The 18,353-nt window shown below is 41.4% G+C and overlaps 1 protein-coding gene across 15 annotated transcripts in view; it reads right to left on the minus strand.

Moving 5' to 3' along the window:
* PCDH15 (protocadherin related 15) overlaps positions 1-18,353 on the minus strand; it is a 1,242,339-nt gene that overhangs the window by 577,978 nt on the left and 646,008 nt on the right. The gene's annotated exons all lie outside the window — the stretch shown is intronic.

The raw sequence follows: 18,353 nt of genomic DNA on the forward strand, positions 1-18,353 counted from the left end.
GGGTGCATGTACACATACATATAATATGCATGCACGTGCATCCACGTGGGTACATGTACATACTCAAACGTGTGCTTCACGTGGGTGTATGTACACACATAATATGCACACGTGTACTACTGTGTGGGCACATGTACACAGACATATAACATGCATGCATGTATTTCCGTGTGGGTGTATGTACACACAGAATATGCACACATGTGCTACTCCGGGGGTACACATACACATACATACACTATGCATGCATGTACTTTCACGTGGATGTATGTACATACTCAAACACAATGTACACATGAGTGTACCTCTGTGTCAGTACACACACACACACACACACACACATACACACACACATTCACAACTGAAGTCCAACCCCAACCTTTTCATAAAGCAGACTTTGTTCAGCACACAGATGTCTCCCAAACTCTTCTCCATGTCTCCCCAGTATAAAGTCAACAACTATAAGTGCTACTCCACTTCTAATTCCTTCCTTCGCTTTTGTTTCTGCTTCTGGGCCCTTACATGGGGCAAACAGGACTGATGCCAGAACTCTCTTAACTAGACTCATTGTTTTTTTGTTAAATTTATTTATTTTTTGAGAGCGAGAGAAAGACAGTGTGAGGGGCAGAAAGACAGAGAGAGTGGATTCCAAGCAGTTTCTGTGCTTTCAGTGCAGAGTCTGATGTGGGGCTCGAACCCATAAACCCTGAGATTATGACCCGAGCCAAAATCAAGAGTTGGATGCTTAACCGACTGAGCCACCCAGTGGACCCTGGACCCATTGTTTTACTTGGTCAAACTCTGTTTACTTTGCTCAACTCAACCCTGAGAGTTCAAAAATTTAAGTACAAATTCCTGTTCTACATTATAAAAGTGTTACCCCAAATACCTTGCCAAATTCCCGATTCCAGATATTCTGTTCAGTAGGATGTTTCTCTCTTCTAATTCAATGAATTTGCCTTCCAATAAATACTACCCAACACTGTGCAGTTATCTGTCCCCAACCATCCATTCCCTTTAAGTGGAATTTGACTAAAAATGCTTTATCCTGCTGGGGATAATCAGTAGAAGTGGCAACTGGGGGATGAATAAAGAAAAAAAAAAACAGTAAAAGCAGACGGCAGAGCAGAAGTGAAGTTTTTACCACAAAGCCCTGGAAGAGGAAAAGGAATGTGAGGTAGAGTAAATGCAAAAGAGCCCTCCTGCAGCCGTTAGGAGGGAAAGAGCAAAGGTGTGTTCAGGAGGTACGAAGAATCTGGCTCTTTGAAGTTATTTCTCTAGGAACCTAAGGGAATGACAGGTGCAAGTAAACCACCTTGAGGTAGAAAATAAAAGGCATTGAATAGACTGTCATCAGAAGGCATAAACTCAATATGCATATTGCTGAGATGGAAATCTTGAGAAGTTTCTAGCAAACAATAGGCGATGGGTATACAGAATGCTATTTGCAGAAAAGGTGTAAAATTAAGACAGGTACAGCATTCCTGTCATGTTTTATTTACTTAATAGGTTGCCCATCATAACACTTTATTTCTGAAAAATACAAAACTAAAAAAAAAAAAAAGTGTTCTTCATAAAACAGCCTCCTGTCATGGAATGTCTACTCTCTGAGAGATACCAAAGGGACTTCACGTAAGCTGCAGCCTCCGGGGGGCTTGGCCAGGAGATCTGGAGAAAGAATGCTCTGGCAGAGGGCAGAACTAGTATCAAAATACTGCTGGTGGGAATGCAAACTGGTGCAGCCACTCTGGAAAAGAGTATGCAGGTTCCTCAAAACGGATCTACCCTACTATCCAGAAACTGCACTATTAGGTATTTATCCAAAGGACACGGGTATGCTGTTTTGAAGGGGCACATGCACCCCAATGTTTATAGCAGCACTATCATTAATAGCCAAAGTGTGAAGAGACCAAATGTCCATTGATGGATGAATGGATAAAGATGTGGTATACATATACAATGGAGTGTTACTCGGCAATCAAAAAGAATGAAATCTTGCCATTTGTAACTACGTGGATAGAACTGGAGGGTTGGTATGCCAAGTTAGAGAATGAAATATATGATTTCATTCCTATGTGGAATTTAAGAAACACAACAGATGAACATAGGGGAAGGGAAGGAAAAATAAGATAAAAACAGAGAGGGAGACAAACCATAGAGACTCTTAAATGCAGAGGGAGAAAAAACTGAGGGTTGCTCGCAGAGAGGTGTGGGATACACTAACTGGGTGATGGGCATTAAGGAGGGCACTTGTTGGGATGAACACCGGGTGTTACACGTAAGTGATGAATCACTGGGTTCTACTCCTGAAACTATTATTACACTATATGTTAACTAACTTGAATTAGGTAAAAGAAGCCAAACCACACCAACAAAAACAAAGAAACTTTGATCTCACAAAAAAAGTCCTAAGAAAAGAAGTAGCCCAAGACATTTGAGGAACAGCAAAAAAGAGGCCATTTTGCTGGAGAAGAGTGAGCCAGTAGAGTTGAACTGTTGGGGTTGGAGGAATGGGCGTCCTGAGTGAGTGAATGAGCTCCTGAGTGACCCAGCACAGGAGAGGGGTGCAGGGGCCAGACTTGAGTCCTGCAGAGCCCACTCTGCCTGCGTGTGGAGGACAGAAGCAAAGGAGTAGGCATGCGAGCTGAGAGAGGCAGTAAGAGAGCACCACGTGCCCATAAGCAGGGAACGATGCTGGCCTGCATCCCAGCAGCCATGGCAGGTGGAGGGTGGAGGCCCATCTCAGAAGAGTGCACTGGCTTTCCTAACATGCTCAGCAGCGGCAGAAACCAGTGCACTTTTCCTAATAGAGATTATACACAGAAATATTTTTTTAAGGTTTTTTATTTATTTTTAAGAGTGTGCGCATGAGAGAGAGAGAGAGAGAGAGAGAGAGAGAGAGCGCAAGAGAGAGTACACATAACAGAGAAGGGGCAGAGAGAGGAAGACAGAAAACCCCAAGGAGGCTCTGTGCCATCAGCACAGAACCAGATGTGGGGCTTGAACCCATGAATGGTGAGATCATGATCTGAGCCGAAATCGAGAGTTGTGCGGTTAACTGAATGAGCCACCCAGGGGCCCCCGTGCATAAATATTTTCAAATGGACACTGCTCACATATCGCCAGTGGGACACAAGTGTGCCAATACAGAATGGCGTAGATATGATCGTGGGTAGGCCTGGGATTTAATGGGCTTCTGCTCTGGACGTGGAACGTCATAAAATGTGAAGCACCTTGCTTCTCATGCTGCATTATTACTGTACCCTGTAGTTAACTTTCTGCCATTGCAGTTAGTGCCTACTGAATAATGGTGTCTATTATTAAATATTACATCTGTAGGAATTATCATTGAAGCACTGAACACCAGCATCGCATGAAAAAAAAATAATGTTCTTGTTTTTACTTAAAAAATTCAGAATGCTATTCCAAAAATGATAACCTAAAATATGAGACGATTTCAATTGGATGAAACCATAAGTGATTTATTTTTTAAAAAGTCTCTGACTGTAGCTTTTCAATAACATGAAATCAATATTTGGATTCTGACTAGAGTTTGCCTCTGAAAATTATAATACAAAAAATAGCTACTATTATCATTTAGGCATTAGTGTATATTAAAACACTAGAGTATATAAAATAAATTCCATTTACTATTGAACTTTCACATGGATGTTATAAAATAAAAATAGTGAGCATATATTCCAATGAAGTACAAAGGAGTAACATGTTAGGCTCTTAGTGTAAAATGTCTTATAAACACACCTACTTATACCTTTGACCTAAGCAATTAAAGCTTTAATGATTTGAGCTAGAGGCTATATTTTCTTTTTGTTTAAGTTGATTTATTTATTTTGAGAGAGAGAGAGAGAGAGAGAGAGAGAGACAGACAGAGACACAGAGAGAGAGAGAGAGAAGGGGGACAGAGAGAGAGCGAGCGAGAGAGAGAGATTGACAGAGAGAGAGAGAGAATTCCAAGCAGGCTCTGTGCTGTCAGCACAGAGCTCAACGTGGGGATCAAACTCATGAAATGTGAGATCATGACCTGAGCTGAAGTCAAGAGTCAGATGTTCAACTTACTGAACCACACAAACACTCCTATATTTTCTTTTTTAATTTTATTATTCAGGGGCCCCCTCTCTTTCTGCCCCTCCCCTGCTCACTCTCTCACTCGTTCTCTCTCAAAATTAATGAATAAACTTTAAAAAATCTGATTATTCATAAATCTGAGTTAACACAGATTTGGGAATGACCAACGAATGAGTTATCTTTTCACTAAAAACCCCACAAAACTTAGCTTTGCAGATAAAGCCTAGCGCACCTGTGGTGGGGCCCTGCACACTGCATAAAGCTCCTCTTTTCTGAGAAGCGCCTAGAATCATGAGTTCTTCCGTAGCTCCAGATTTGTAGACGTACTTCTCTTATGGTTGCAAGAGCGTGGAGAGAAGTGAAGGGAGACAGCACGCAGAATGCGACTCCTGTCACCAGACTGGCTAAGAGCAGGATTCCGGAGCCAGGCTGCCTGGCACGACCCACAGGTCCATCACGGGCTAGCTATGTCCTCCTCAGCATGTTGCCTCTTCTGTGTCTCAATCTGCACGTCTGTAACGTGATCATGACAGTGTGACCTAATTTATACCGTCGCGAGCACACACTGAGCTAGTGCATGTGACGTTCTCAGAAGGACACCTGGTAAACGTCCAGTAAAATACTGTTTACTGTCGATTACACGCGTCACGTCACACACATTACCGGTTAAGGAAGTAGAGACAATTTAGAGCATGGCTCACCAGCAGTGGCATTATTGGCATTTGGGGCCAGGAGACTTCTTCATTACGAGGGGGCTGTTTGCATTGCAGGATGTTAAGCACACCTCTGGCCTCTAGATGCTAATATGCACTCCTCCTGATTTCTGACCATCACGAATGCCTCCAGGTTTTGCCAAATATCCCCTAGAAAGTCAAACTGCCCCCTGGCTGAGAGATAGAGATTTATAGTAACCACTCGAAGATCACATCAAACCCTCTGGTTGGATTTGACTAGTGTCACTGGAGGAGCATAGCCTTACCTTCCAGACTTATCTTGCCTCTGCCAGTCAGAGCAACAGACACTTCACGTTCTGTGCATCTGCACATGCGCTCATGGTCTATAAATCAAAGAGTTTATCGTCTGCCTTCTATGTCCACAAACAGTGGGGATTTTCATTAAACGGTAGCATGGAGTAATTGAGAACCACAGGAAACTTAGGGACACAGATCCCATCTGCCTAACTTCCTCCTTCTCGATCCTGTTGTACTCCATAAGTCTTCTCTGTTTGGCCTCACATCTCCTTACAGCCATTTTCCCTCTAAGCCTGAGGTTTCTTCTCTGCGTATTTTCTAAGGTGGTGGCCTGTGACTCTTCCAGCTTCTGTAACAGCAGGTCAACATTTTTTTGTAGTGTCTGATTCAACAGGCAACATTTGCAAGTTCAGGACTGGAGTCACACAGGCCAGGGGCCACCCTGCCACCAGATCACCAGGAGAAACTGTATACATTTCCGTTGGTTACTAGGTGAGCTGACGATTCCCAGCTAAGGAAGGGGAAAAGTAGGACGGCACAGTTGCACATTTACCTAATAGTATCCCCTTACTCCCACCCATCGTTCCCTTGGAATGAATTAGGGATCTGACTTTAATTTAACTTGCCAACATCAGGAGGTAGGAGGAGAGAAAAGGCAGAGTGGGAAGAAGTAGATAAACGTTGGCGGGGAAATAGAAAGAGGGTCTGGATGAAGGCAGCTAGGAAAGGCATGGACCGTATATGGTAACTTTGGCCCTAGTGAGGCAGTCATGCAGTCTGAGCCTGTTGGAGGCTCAGTCTGAAGAGAACAGAGTGGGGTAGGTGCTCAGTTTATACTTGGATCTTCTCTGCTCAAGGAAGCTATTCCCACCTTACCATTAGGGAAGGACACACCTACGATCTGTGTTCTCTGTCAGGACAGGGATGGCCTCTCTTTAGGAAGTTTGATGGAGGTTGAGAGATAGAATGAAATTAGGCCTGAACAAGTGACTGGCCTATGTGGGCCTCCTCTGAGCAGGCTGGGATACGCTTCCACATGTAGGGCCCTAGATGTACAGACATACAGGACGTTAGAGAGGCCCAACTTTCACGGTCTTATCCAGGACTTTGAGACAGGAATTAGCTATTTAGCTTCAGCAAGGGAGTGATTTATAGTTGCAAAATATTTTGGTTTTGAATTACATAATGAGCGGATGTCGTAATCTTTCCAGCACATGGAGCCTTTAGATGTCTTAATCACCATGGTGATGCAGCACGTGACTTAGAGCAGGTCCGGTTTGTTTCACGGGAACTTGCTCCCTGGTGACATTTCTGATGATGAGATAGGAATGGAAGCCGGATGCAAGGGAAGCAGAGTGAGCGGACTTTTTCTCAACAATCTGACTCAGGAGATGGGATAATCTAGTGTGTTAATTGTAGGCATTTAAACCAGGATCCACCAGCATGGGACCAGAAGCGGTATCACAGCAACCCAAAGCCACGGACCAACTTAAGGGGACTCACTCCTAAGATCCCCACACAGGGCTCAAGCCTCAGACAGGACATGGACAGATGGACGGAGACCAGAAACATGCAGACTCAGAAATAGGGAGGAGTGGGCACCCATCTAATCGTTCTCCATTTTCTAGGAGTCCAAGAAATTCTTTCATCCTCTTGGTCGACCCCTGCTTTATTAAGGCAAACTTCAGTGAGTTCCTGTCTCTTGCAAGGAAATGCCATCTAGGACATCTCCACATCTTGTGATGGCTTTAACCACGTTTTACATGCCACATCTCGAAACTGGTAATGAATACAGGTCTTCAATGGTCTCCCGCTTGTCTTGACTCAAGTTTGGCAACTCTTGAAGTAGATTCTTATTTTTATAATTAAATTAGAATATCTTCACATTGGGTCTTCACCATAATCCCATGGTCTTCTGTATCATCGATCTGGTGGGCCTGGAGGATGCTGACTTTGAATTCGCTTTTCCTGCTTTAGGGCCATTCTTTTATGTTCAGTATCAAAACACAGCTGCTTTCAGATACTTTAACTTGATAAGACACAGTCAGAGATTACAGAGTGTTTAAAGTAGTAGTTTTTCCACATGACTGTAATGACAATATAAGAAACAGCAAAAGCCACCTTTGTTGAGCTTGTGCAATGTGCTTTCCTTAATCTAATATTTGACTAAATAGAAAATTGTAGAAAGTTCCATCTTTTAAATTTAATAGCCATATAAGAATAAATAAGGTTTTACAAAAACTAGTATTTTTATAAAATTAGAGATTTGTTGCTATAATATCTCATCAAACCTGGGTGTTCACTTTACGGATGGTCCAGTGCAGCCCATGGTTATCACCTGTTGTTTTCGTTTTGTTTTTCTTAAGTATGCTACTCTTTGTATCTTTTTCAGACTTGTCCTCTCTTACTTCTAGGGGGATGTCAAATTAAGTCACTTATGTAAAAAACAGTCTAGGGTCATTTAAAATTATTTTTGTGCCACAAATACTGAATTTTATATTTCTCTTTTCTCTTTCATGATAAAACAAGCAGTAGTTATAGTGTCTTTTACTTTCACCAAGAAATCCAATAGACCAAAACTATATAAATGTATACATACATTTTAGTTATTTTTTTCTGCCTTGGTAAAAGCTAAAGAGAGGAAATCCGCCAAGCAAATCAGCATAAATTTTCCTCCTTCTATACTGTAATAGCCATTTGTAGCTACAATTCCTCAATTCTCTGTAACAGACAGAAAACTGGAAAATTGACTATTTAAAGAATAAACTCGAAACCGCAAAACAAGCAAACAAAGCCAAGATGGAAACATTACCTCCCCACAACTGTGGACACTACATAAGAGTGGTTACTTCGGTAGATAATGTGATTGACCACCCAAACACGCTCTTCATGTGAACACACCCATTTCATGAGCTTAGCACGTACAAGCTGTCCACTGTTCACATCTGTACTCTTCACTAAGAAGTGTCCTGGGGCACCTAAGAGGAACTAATCTGCCCAAGGTTTCAGGAGGTTGGCCATTGGCCCACGACCTGCTAATGTAGGAATACAAACAAATGCATACCCCTTTCGTCTGGATTTGGGACAAATCTGATGGGCGTCCAGTAGGAGTGGCTGAGGACTCAGGGTAGGGCTCCCAGATAAAACACAGCATTCCCAGGTGAATTTGAATTTCAGGTAAACAACAAAGAACTTTTTTTTATTTTATTATGTTATTATATTTCATTAATTTATTTATTTTTGAGAGAGTGCCTGGGGCAGGGACAGAGAGAGAGGGAGAGAGAATCCCCAGCAGGCTCCAGGCTGTCAGTACAGAGCCCGACATGGGGCCAGATCCCATGAACTGTGAGATCATGACCTGAGCCAAAATCAAGAGTCAGACACTTAACCAGTTGAGCCACCCAGGCGCCCCAATAACTTCTAATGTAAGTATGCCCCATGGAGTATTTGGGAATTACTCACACTAAACATTCTGAATTGTGTATCTAAAATGCTAATTCAACTAGACATCCTGTTTGTTTGTTTCGTTTTTGCTTTTCTAAACCTAGCAGCCTCATTAAGGTCGCATCCGCATTGCTGGTGAGCATCCCTTCTGCCCTGCTCTGCCTGCCTCACTTCCTTACAGGTGCGTATTCCAAGAGCATTCCAGTAAACATTTGCACATATTATCTCAGAGACGATTTCAAAGGAATTCAGTGTAAGATGGGAGTATCTTTCAAGACAACTCACATGAAAATATTTTTATACATTTATTTATATTGAACTAGTATCTATTGTGCTTTTTTTAATAGCCTTCATTACACCTTATAACCGAAACACTGATGCTGTAAGCTTTACTCATCAAGTTTTATTTCTCCTTTCTTATTTTATTTCTCCTTTCTTAAAAATGGAGTAAGAAATAAACTAATAAAGACAGTGTAGTGTGCGATTTTACACACACACACACACACACAGGTGCACCTGACAAACGTGTACCGGACTGTCTTACTTATCTACGATCAGACTCTGACAACTTCTGTCTCTAGAAAAAAGTTCTGGAGTCAACAACAGGTGAAAAGGATCGCTCCTCTCCTCTCTCTCTCTCTCTCTCTCTCTCTCTCTCTCTCTCTCTCTCTCACACACACACACACACACACACGCGCGCCACAATTTTGTCACGTTTCACTCTTTTAGGTCAAAGACAGAAAACACATTTCTTTCTGTTAACCACTGCAATCAATTGGTATTGCTTGGGATGCTGTGGCTGTGGACAGGGCTCTTGAGAACACATCTGATTTTTATTAGGACAAAATTGATGTGAACAGTTAAAACTACCCTCAATACAAGCACTGGATCTAGGAGAGGGACCAGGGAGAAACAATATATGTATTTATTTGCTGCCCCTCTCCTTTTAAAAAAAAAAGTCTATTGGGGCGCCTGGGTGGCTCAGTCGGTTAAGCGGCCAACTTCGGCTCAGGTTGTGATCTCGCGGTCCGTGAGTTTGAGCCCCGCGTCGGGCTCTGTGCTGATAGCTCAGAGCCTGGAGCCTGTTTAAGATTCTGTGTCTCCCTCTCTCTCTGCCCCTCCCCTGTTCATGCTCTGTCTCTGTCTCAAAAATAAATAAACGTTAAAAAAAAAAATTTTAAAAAAATAAATAAATAAACGTTAAAAAAAATTTAAATAAATAAATAAATAAATAAATAAATAAAAGTCTATTTATTTTGACAGAGAGAGAGAGCAGGGGAGGGGCAGAGAGAGGGAGGGAGATAGAGAATCCAAAGTAGGCTCTGCGCTAATGCGGTCAGGTAGGAGCCTGACATGGGGCTTGAACTCACAAACTGTGAGATCATGAGCTGAGCTGTAATCAAGAGTCTGTTGCTTAACCAACTGAGCCACACAGGTGCCCCTGACCCTCTCCTTTTTAAAATTTATATGCCTTTTGAGAACTCTTTAAGATTCCTTGATGATTTTAGTATTAAATATAAAATCTTTACCATGGACTATAAATTCTTGAGTAATTCATGTCACTTCTTTCCTATTTCTCCAGCTCTGTCTCACACCATATGTCTCTTGGCCCCCCATGGCCCAGCCGCACCCACCTTCTTAACAGATTGCTACATACTGTGAAGCCTTTATCTATGATGCCATCTGCCTGCAATTTGCTTTCCCCACTGTTCTTCTTCTAGCTAATTTTATTTATTTGTTTGATCTCAGCTAAAATGTTCCTTCTGTAGGGAAGCTTCACCACACGACCTAGATTAAGTTCAGTGTCCTGGCACCGCTGGGGCTGGTCAGTATTGTGAGTATCTGCCATGTTTCCCGAACTGTACAGAAGCTACAGAGGACAGATACCGAGGTAGGTGGTCAAGAAAGATTGTTGAAATCCTGCCATTTGCAAGAACATGGATGGAGCTGGAGAGTATGATAAGAGAAATAAGTCAGAGAAAGACAAATAACATGATTTCACTCATGAGGAATTTAAGGAAAAAATGAGCAAAGGGAAAAACAAGAGAGAGAGAGAGAGAGAGAGAGAGAGAGAGAGAGAGAGAAACCAAGAAATGGACTCCTCACTAATGTTCACCAGAGAGGAAGTGGGGGGATGTGTGAAACAGGTGATGGGGATTCATGAGCACACTTGCCATGGTGAGCAAGGGATGATGGAGGGAAGTGTTGAATCACGATATTCTACACCGGAATTTACTAAGACACTGCATGTTAACTAATTGGAAGTTAAATTAAAAAAATAAATAATAAAGTGGCAATAAAGTAAAAATAGGTAAATAAATAAAAGGAAATACCTACTGAAAGCCTAGAGCATTCTTTATTTCAGACCTCTTCTCTGGTTTCATTAACCCTGTGTATCACGCAACTCTCCCAAGTTCATTTTTCTGATTTTCTAACCTGAGGCAACCTAGAAGCTACAAACAGACACAAAGCAGGAAGAGGGTATTAGAATTCGGTACAGCAGATACAGTGAAGGAAAGGCAAGTCGGTCATAAGAATGAACTAGAACACTAACCAGAAAGAACACACATCCTGATTTAATGACGGTTGTTGACTGAATTATTATTATTATTATTATTATTATTATTATTATTATTTTGCAAACAACTGAAAAGAGTAAAGTCAGCCTGGCTTATAACGAAGTTAGATATTATAATGGAAGCCAAAGCAGTGACCTTTATATATAATATATTTGGTTTACTACTCAGAAAACACAATTTTTTAATGAACAAAATAAATATTCTAAAGAAAAGAAAACATTAAAAAAACATAGAACTTAACAGCATGGTTCTCTGAAATATTAAAGAGTTAAGGCACATATACCAATAAGAAATGATTTGAGAAGTTACAGTCCAAGGGCCGTTATAGATCTGGAAATTCTTAAAGAACTCATTAAAATTTTAAACACACACAGAAAGTTTATTTAACTGATATTTATATATGTTTTCACCTTTTATGCTACTTCTGCCTTTCTTTTTTTTTTTTAATTTTTTTTAACATTTATTTATTTTTGAGACAGAGAGAGAGAGAGAGTGCATGAACAGGGGAGAGTCAGAGAAAGAGGGAGACACAGAATCTGAAACAGGCTCCAGGTTCTGAGCTGTCAGCACAGAGCCCGACGCGGGGCTCGAACCCACAGACCGCGAGATCATGACCTGAGCCGAAGCAGGACACTTAACTGACTGAGCCACCCAGGCGCCCCTTGCCTTTCTTTAACCTACACACCAAATATGCTGTAAGGAAAAAGGGAAAGCTCATATACATTTTGCTTCCCAAACATAAAAGAAATATATTTATTAAGTACTTATTAAGCTTTGGATACCATTAATGGTATTTACCACGTATGTCTTTATGATGAAATAGATAATCTATTACAAGCCTGAGTTCAAAATTGCTTATCATTTGTGGAAAAAACACAAAGTATGGTAGTCTAATAATTGAAGATATTAAAGTGGTCACCTCTGTGTCTACCGGGACCCCCCTCCCCAACCCTGGTTTGCACTAGAAGAAATGGATTACCACTTGATCCACAGAGAATGGTTGTTAACAGTGGACCAGAGAACAATATTGTCAAAACCCATAACGTCTTGACTTAAGACATGGAAAATTTTTTTTTTTTTAATTTTTTTTCAACGTTTTTTATTTATTTTTGGGACAGAGAGAGACAGAGCATGAATGGGGGAGGGGCAGAGAGAGAGGGAGACACAGAATCGGAAACAGGCTCCAGGCTCTGAGCCATCAGCCCAGAGCCCGACGCGGGGCTCGAACTCACGGACCGCGAGATCGTGACCTGGCTGAAGTCGGACGCTTAACCGACTGCGCCACCCAGGCGCCCCAAGACATGGAAAATTTTAACAAGGCCTCTCTTCTCCCCTCTGGCTAGTAAACATGGGTCCAAAATTGAGGAGGGAATCCCTAAAAAGGAATTTTGTTGTTCCTGGGAAAATTCATGCATTTTTCTATCCATCACAAAAATGCATAATCTTTGTTTGGAACAAGATCCCTTCCCTCCCACCGGGGCATCGAGGGTACACTGCTATGCATACCCTGCAGAGTGGACAGGCACCCACAGCAAAGGATATGGGAGTTTCTAAAAGAGAAGAACTCAAATCGGCAAACATCGACCCAAGAGCATCCAGCCATGTGCTGGACAAAATCAGCTGCACACCATCCCCTGCATCAGGTGGGGAGGGAGGCTACAAACACAAAGCACTGCCTTCATAAACGTGGCCATGTGCTTTCAGCAAACCCCTCCCTAGTTCACAAAACCAGCTTTCTGTCTTTTGCCCTGAACTAAAAACGATTTTCAAAATGCCTGACATCGAAAAACAAACACCGAAACAATAAACTTCAAAATTTGGCAATATATCCGGCAACTGGGTATATTATTAGCTGCCTCAACTTCTTAAATGGTTTCTTCAGAGGACAAGGGAGGAAAAATCACTCTAACTAAATAGATGCTAAATAAAATCCATTATTTACCAAATATGCAACATTTCCCCCTTATCCTGAGTAGCTATTTATGTGGACACCTATCTGAAACCACTTACAGTAAAACCTTGGTTTGCGAGCATAATGCATTTCAGAAACATGCTTGAAATCCAAAGCACTTTATATCAAAGCGAGTTTCAAGAACCATTGGCTTAGTTGTGATCATGTGACATTGGGCATCATGTACTACTCATATTGGAAGACATCGCTAGTTTATCAAGTTAAAATTTGTTAGAAATGTTTGCTCATTTTGCAGAACATTCACAGAATAAGCTACTCATAATCCTTACTCATAATGTCTTGGAGCTTATTAGACGTAACTGTATGCCTACTGAAAATCATGTCTAACTTGGTGTCACAGGAGTTTTGGGTGCGAAGAAATTGTGAGCTGAAACGGTTTGAATGGTCAAAACTAATGTGAAGATTGAGTCCCATTTATAAAATGATCTTTGCACAGATGTAGGTTTTATTGTCCCAAAGTGACAAGAGGGCATCACTACTAACAGATGCTACTCACCGTGTCTGTAACTGTATACTGACATGCTTCTCAGCACCTTACGTGTACTAACTCAGTCAACACTGAAACAGGGATCTACCGGTCATTTCATTTTCACGTCAGTAAACCGAAACAGAGAGCCACAGAAAGTAAACAAAGACTGTGTCAAGAACGTCTGATGGGGTCTGAGTCTGAATAGGGCATCAGAATTCTTGTCAACATGGAGATTAAAATAAGTCTCTACCAAAAGAGTAGTCTTGAGAAGGTAAAAACTATTTATCAAAGCTGTTTTAATTACGTATTCTTTTTTTTAAAAAAAAAACGGGCTTTGTAACTGATATCTTAATATCTGAAACATTTCATCTTTGGGTTCTTCCTTAACTTGACCAATTAGGACATTTTGAGTCTTGGGGTGTCAAGAGGGTGATAGAAATGCAGATCTGAAGCATCTGAAATAGTGACTGTCAGAATAGAGCACAGGGGAAAAACCCATCGTCAAAATATCAAACAAAGATGCTTTATACACAATATAAATGCTTTCTTTGCGTTATACTTTCTTCTGTTTTCAATGCCATGTCTTTCTACACACTCCCCTTGAAGAAAGGAACCTGGTGCTAACCTGACCCTAGCGCTGAAATGCCTTCTTCTTAGAAAAATTTAAGACTAGATTGGGGAATATAGTTAACTAGACTTCACATAATTGCTATGTATTTTCATAATTATTTGTCTCTGGGCCTGATTAGGAATATTTGGTGGATCTATATTTTTAATATGAGTCAGTTAAAAATAGTTTATTTCAAACCTGGTAAAAGACACTTTTTATTACAATGCACTCCTTAATAATTATTCCAATATTGTGTAATCTCAGCTAAGAAGTTTACCACTTCATTATAAAAGGAACTCACACACTAATACATTGACTAGTGAGTGAAAAATACCACCCCCCGTTCATAAAGGATGCAAATAAGGTCTATGCACTTATTTATTATCTGGATGTAAGCTCTGATTCCAGATCTGACTCCCACCTGTCTCGTAGAGGAGAGGGGTTACGCTGGCTTGGCGGGCCAGGTACGTGGATGCAGCTAGGAGACCATGGGCGATTAAAATGTGCTGCTTGGTTTATAAAATGGCCGTTCAAGGGGAAATTAAGACCATGGGATTCTGCACGGAATTAGTCAATAGGCCGTATGTTCTCAAATCTAAAGCAAACAAGCCTTTGAGGGTTTTTGTTTGTTTGTGTGTTTTTTATACTTGTTACTGTTGTGAAAACTCATATGCAAAGGACAACTCTCACTGGTTCTCTCCATTTTCTTCTGAGTTTGATTCGCGGGTGTTCTACCCCAGCACATCTTACACATTCAAGCTCGCTTCGCTGTATGTGTGCCACCTGGTCTGGCCTCAGCGGACGCTCTCTGACGGGTCTGAAACAAGGCTCCGGGGCCAGGGGGGCTGGCGGAGGAAGGGTATGGGGCGAGTGAAAATGGAAGGGACAACGCTATACACAACGATTTTTAACTTGCCAATTCCTGCATACATTATGTCAGTTATAGGTTTCTAAGCACTTGGTCGGTCTGCTCAGAACTAACGCCTTCCCACTTACTAGATAAAGAAACACAGAGAATAAAAAAAAGTAAAATGCCTTAAGGTCACTGAGAGTAAGGAGATGGAATAAGGAATGAGGTTTTATGGATTCATCTTTTTCTTCTTATTATTTTTTTCTTTAGCAAACTCAGGGAACAGACAGTGAGCACTGGAAAAGGTATGGGTTTATTATCTCGATTTTGGGGACAGCACTGTCTCCGTGTTATCTTGCTGAACAACAACCACAGAAAGCGTCCTCCCCTGCCTTGTTTTCTCTCGTGTGCCTCCCAACAACCCAACTCTCCTTCTCCAGTACTGATTTCCATTTTTCAGCCCATTAGTCTTCTGCTCTAGGGGCCTAACATTTCCCTGCACATCTATGTATCTGTTTCATAATCCTTTCAGGAAAATTCCTGGGTTAGTTGACAAACAGCAACAGGGGGAAGGAGAACAAATAAGCTACAGAGAATAAGCACGTCTCCTTCGTTAGTATTGTTTGGACCTCCTTGTGAACCACATATGTTCATATCTAGCATAGAAGCAGATTTTAATTTCTTTTATGTAAAAATTATTGTGTTCTCTCTATAACTAATTTGGAAATGACAGTCAACTAGTTCTATATCTATTCCCTGAATTCTATAGAAGAAACTCTCCCAAAGCAGTGTTCAACTCTATAAACCATAAAAATTTAACAGCAGCAAAACACAAATGCGCGCGCGCACACACACACACACACACACACACACACACACACACACACACACGTCAGACAGACAGAACAATCTGCTCCTGAAAATAAACAGCATGTTTGAGAAAAATGGAGATTTATTTTAGCCTGGATAGATGAATGCAATAAAAGTCATGTTCAATCGATGGTTGAGGGTACTGTATTCTGTAGGTTTCTCATTACCCTTTAACTATCTTAGAACTTTCATTAAAAAGCACATACCTTATGAATTTAGATCCTCATTGTTTGCCATATATTGGAAGGAAACTCAGAGTGTACTTTTACTATATATACTGGACCAAATAAATAAATATTACATAAGTAAATATAACTATGTGTAAATATATGTGTATGTATGTATATATATATGTGTGTGTATACATATATGTGTATGTATATATATATAGAGAGAGAGAGAGAGAGAGTGAGAGACAAATTATCCCTACTATATGAGAAACAAGATAAACAACATTCAAATAATGTTGACAACGATTTTTAAAAATAATTTTAACATGTATTTAGTTTTGAAAGAGAAACAGATTGTGAGTGGGGGGGGTGGGGGTCAGAGAGAGATGGAGACACAGAATCCAAAGCAGGCTCCAGGCTCCGAGCTGTCAGCCACAGAGCCTGACATGGGGTTCAAACCCACAAATGGGATATCAGGACCTGAGCTGAAGTCGGATGCTTAACTGACTGAGCCACTTAGGAGCCTGACAACAGATATTTGACAAAATTTTGAGATATTTGAGAAAGAAACACAACTACAGAAGAAAGTGGCTCTCTTCAAGGTCTGCATAATTCCTATACAGCAGGTGTATGGGTGGGTCTGAACTCCAAGGTTTTCCCCCTCCCATTTCCTCCTGCAAACACGGCCCCTGCCACCCCCTTTCCCACTCCTTGTTAACTCCAGCCAATCTCCAGCTACCTAGGAATTTTCAAGAGATCCTCTGACAAATTTTTAAGTTCTTGAAACACATTTAACTGTGGTAAATGTGACTTATTTTTCACGTTCTAAAAGGTCTAGTTGAATGTGAATCAAAACTTTCTCCCTCCTGTTTATGGCTTCCCCAGGTTTGCAGCAGGACATTTAGGGCACGAAGAATTAAAAGAAATGAGCAGAATGTTCCTTAACTAATCTGCTCTTTGGTCTCCTGAGAGGACCACCAGACACTGCCTCTGTCAGAGAGTGCATTTGTGAGTTATTGGGGATTCCACCCCCACCTGGAGATGGTCTAACATGGACAATTTGTTCTTCTGCCGACTTCTAGCAACTGCCTTTGCGGAGATACAGGCTGAGGGCACAAGTGCCTTACATCTTCTGTGGCACCTACTTGGCCTCGTGAGATATGCCCTCATCCAAAATGTGAATGTGCCATAGGACACCCTGTCCCTTCCTCGTGCTGCCATCACAAAACCGCTTCAGGATGTTGAAGGCAAGAGGCAGGCACCAGGACTGGTCTGGCCACGTTCGGCTTCACCTTCAAACTGTCGAGGACACACGCCAGACTTTCCTACAACTCTGTCACCGTGCTGGTCCCACTGTAGCACAGGGCACCTGTAAGTGTGGGCAGTGCAACAGGAGAGTGCTACTCATTCTGTCCTTGAAACTCGCTCCAATTTCTCTGAACTCTGAACCTGGCCACGGCGTGGAAAATAAGTTTAGTCTGCGAGCGCTCTCACTCAGGCGGATGACTCCCTTTCTGCAGGATTCCTCCCCAAACGTCTAGTGCTCTCTCCACGTCAGAGCATAGCTGATTGAGGTCACTGAAGGTTGAAGAGTCAGAGTTTATCAGGCCACTTATTATTAAATCCTGCACAGACTGTCCATTCTTTGGAATCTGGAAGTAACCATCATGTACTGGGATTGCACAAAAACTCTAAGACATGAGAAAACATTCAATCTAGATCCTATGAAAATTATCCACTATAGATAGAAAAAAAGTAGATCGATTATAAAAGGAGTTAGTATAACCTACAGATCTCAGTAAGCTGGGTGTGACAGACAATAACAAATACACATAAAAATCCAACATAATTTCAGTTTGAAACAAGGACCTGAATAAAAGTGAAGAAGTTGAAGAATGAAATGAGAACTCGAAGAAGCCGAAAAGAAAAATGAACGGAAATAGGTTTTACTGATATACAAATGCAATGGGCCTCAACAGCTCGATGTGGCTGTTAAAAAGAAGGCTATCATAGCATCAGGATCTATTAATAAAGAAAACAAGTCATGAGAACAGTCTTGCTGTATTTTGTGGTCGTATCCCATCTGGTGCAGTATTTTCATGCGGCACTCCTATTCATTCCATTACAGAAAGATTCGCTTATCCCTGCCCTCGTGAGTTTTCATGAAGCTGCACTGATACACATGTCCCTGTAATAACTTTGTGACTAATAACACCTTTTGCAGACAACCACTGTGAAGGTTTAAGAGAAGGAGGAGAGGGGTCCGCTGGGAATCAGAGGGGGGAAATGCTAATTTTGGACTCTGAACTTTATGGAATCTGTCATGTCTTTA

This window comes from Neofelis nebulosa, chromosome 13 (genome assembly GCF_028018385.1).
Source record: "Neofelis nebulosa isolate mNeoNeb1 chromosome 13, mNeoNeb1.pri, whole genome shotgun sequence".
NCBI classification, from domain to species: Eukaryota; Metazoa; Chordata; class Mammalia; order Carnivora; family Felidae; genus Neofelis; species Neofelis nebulosa.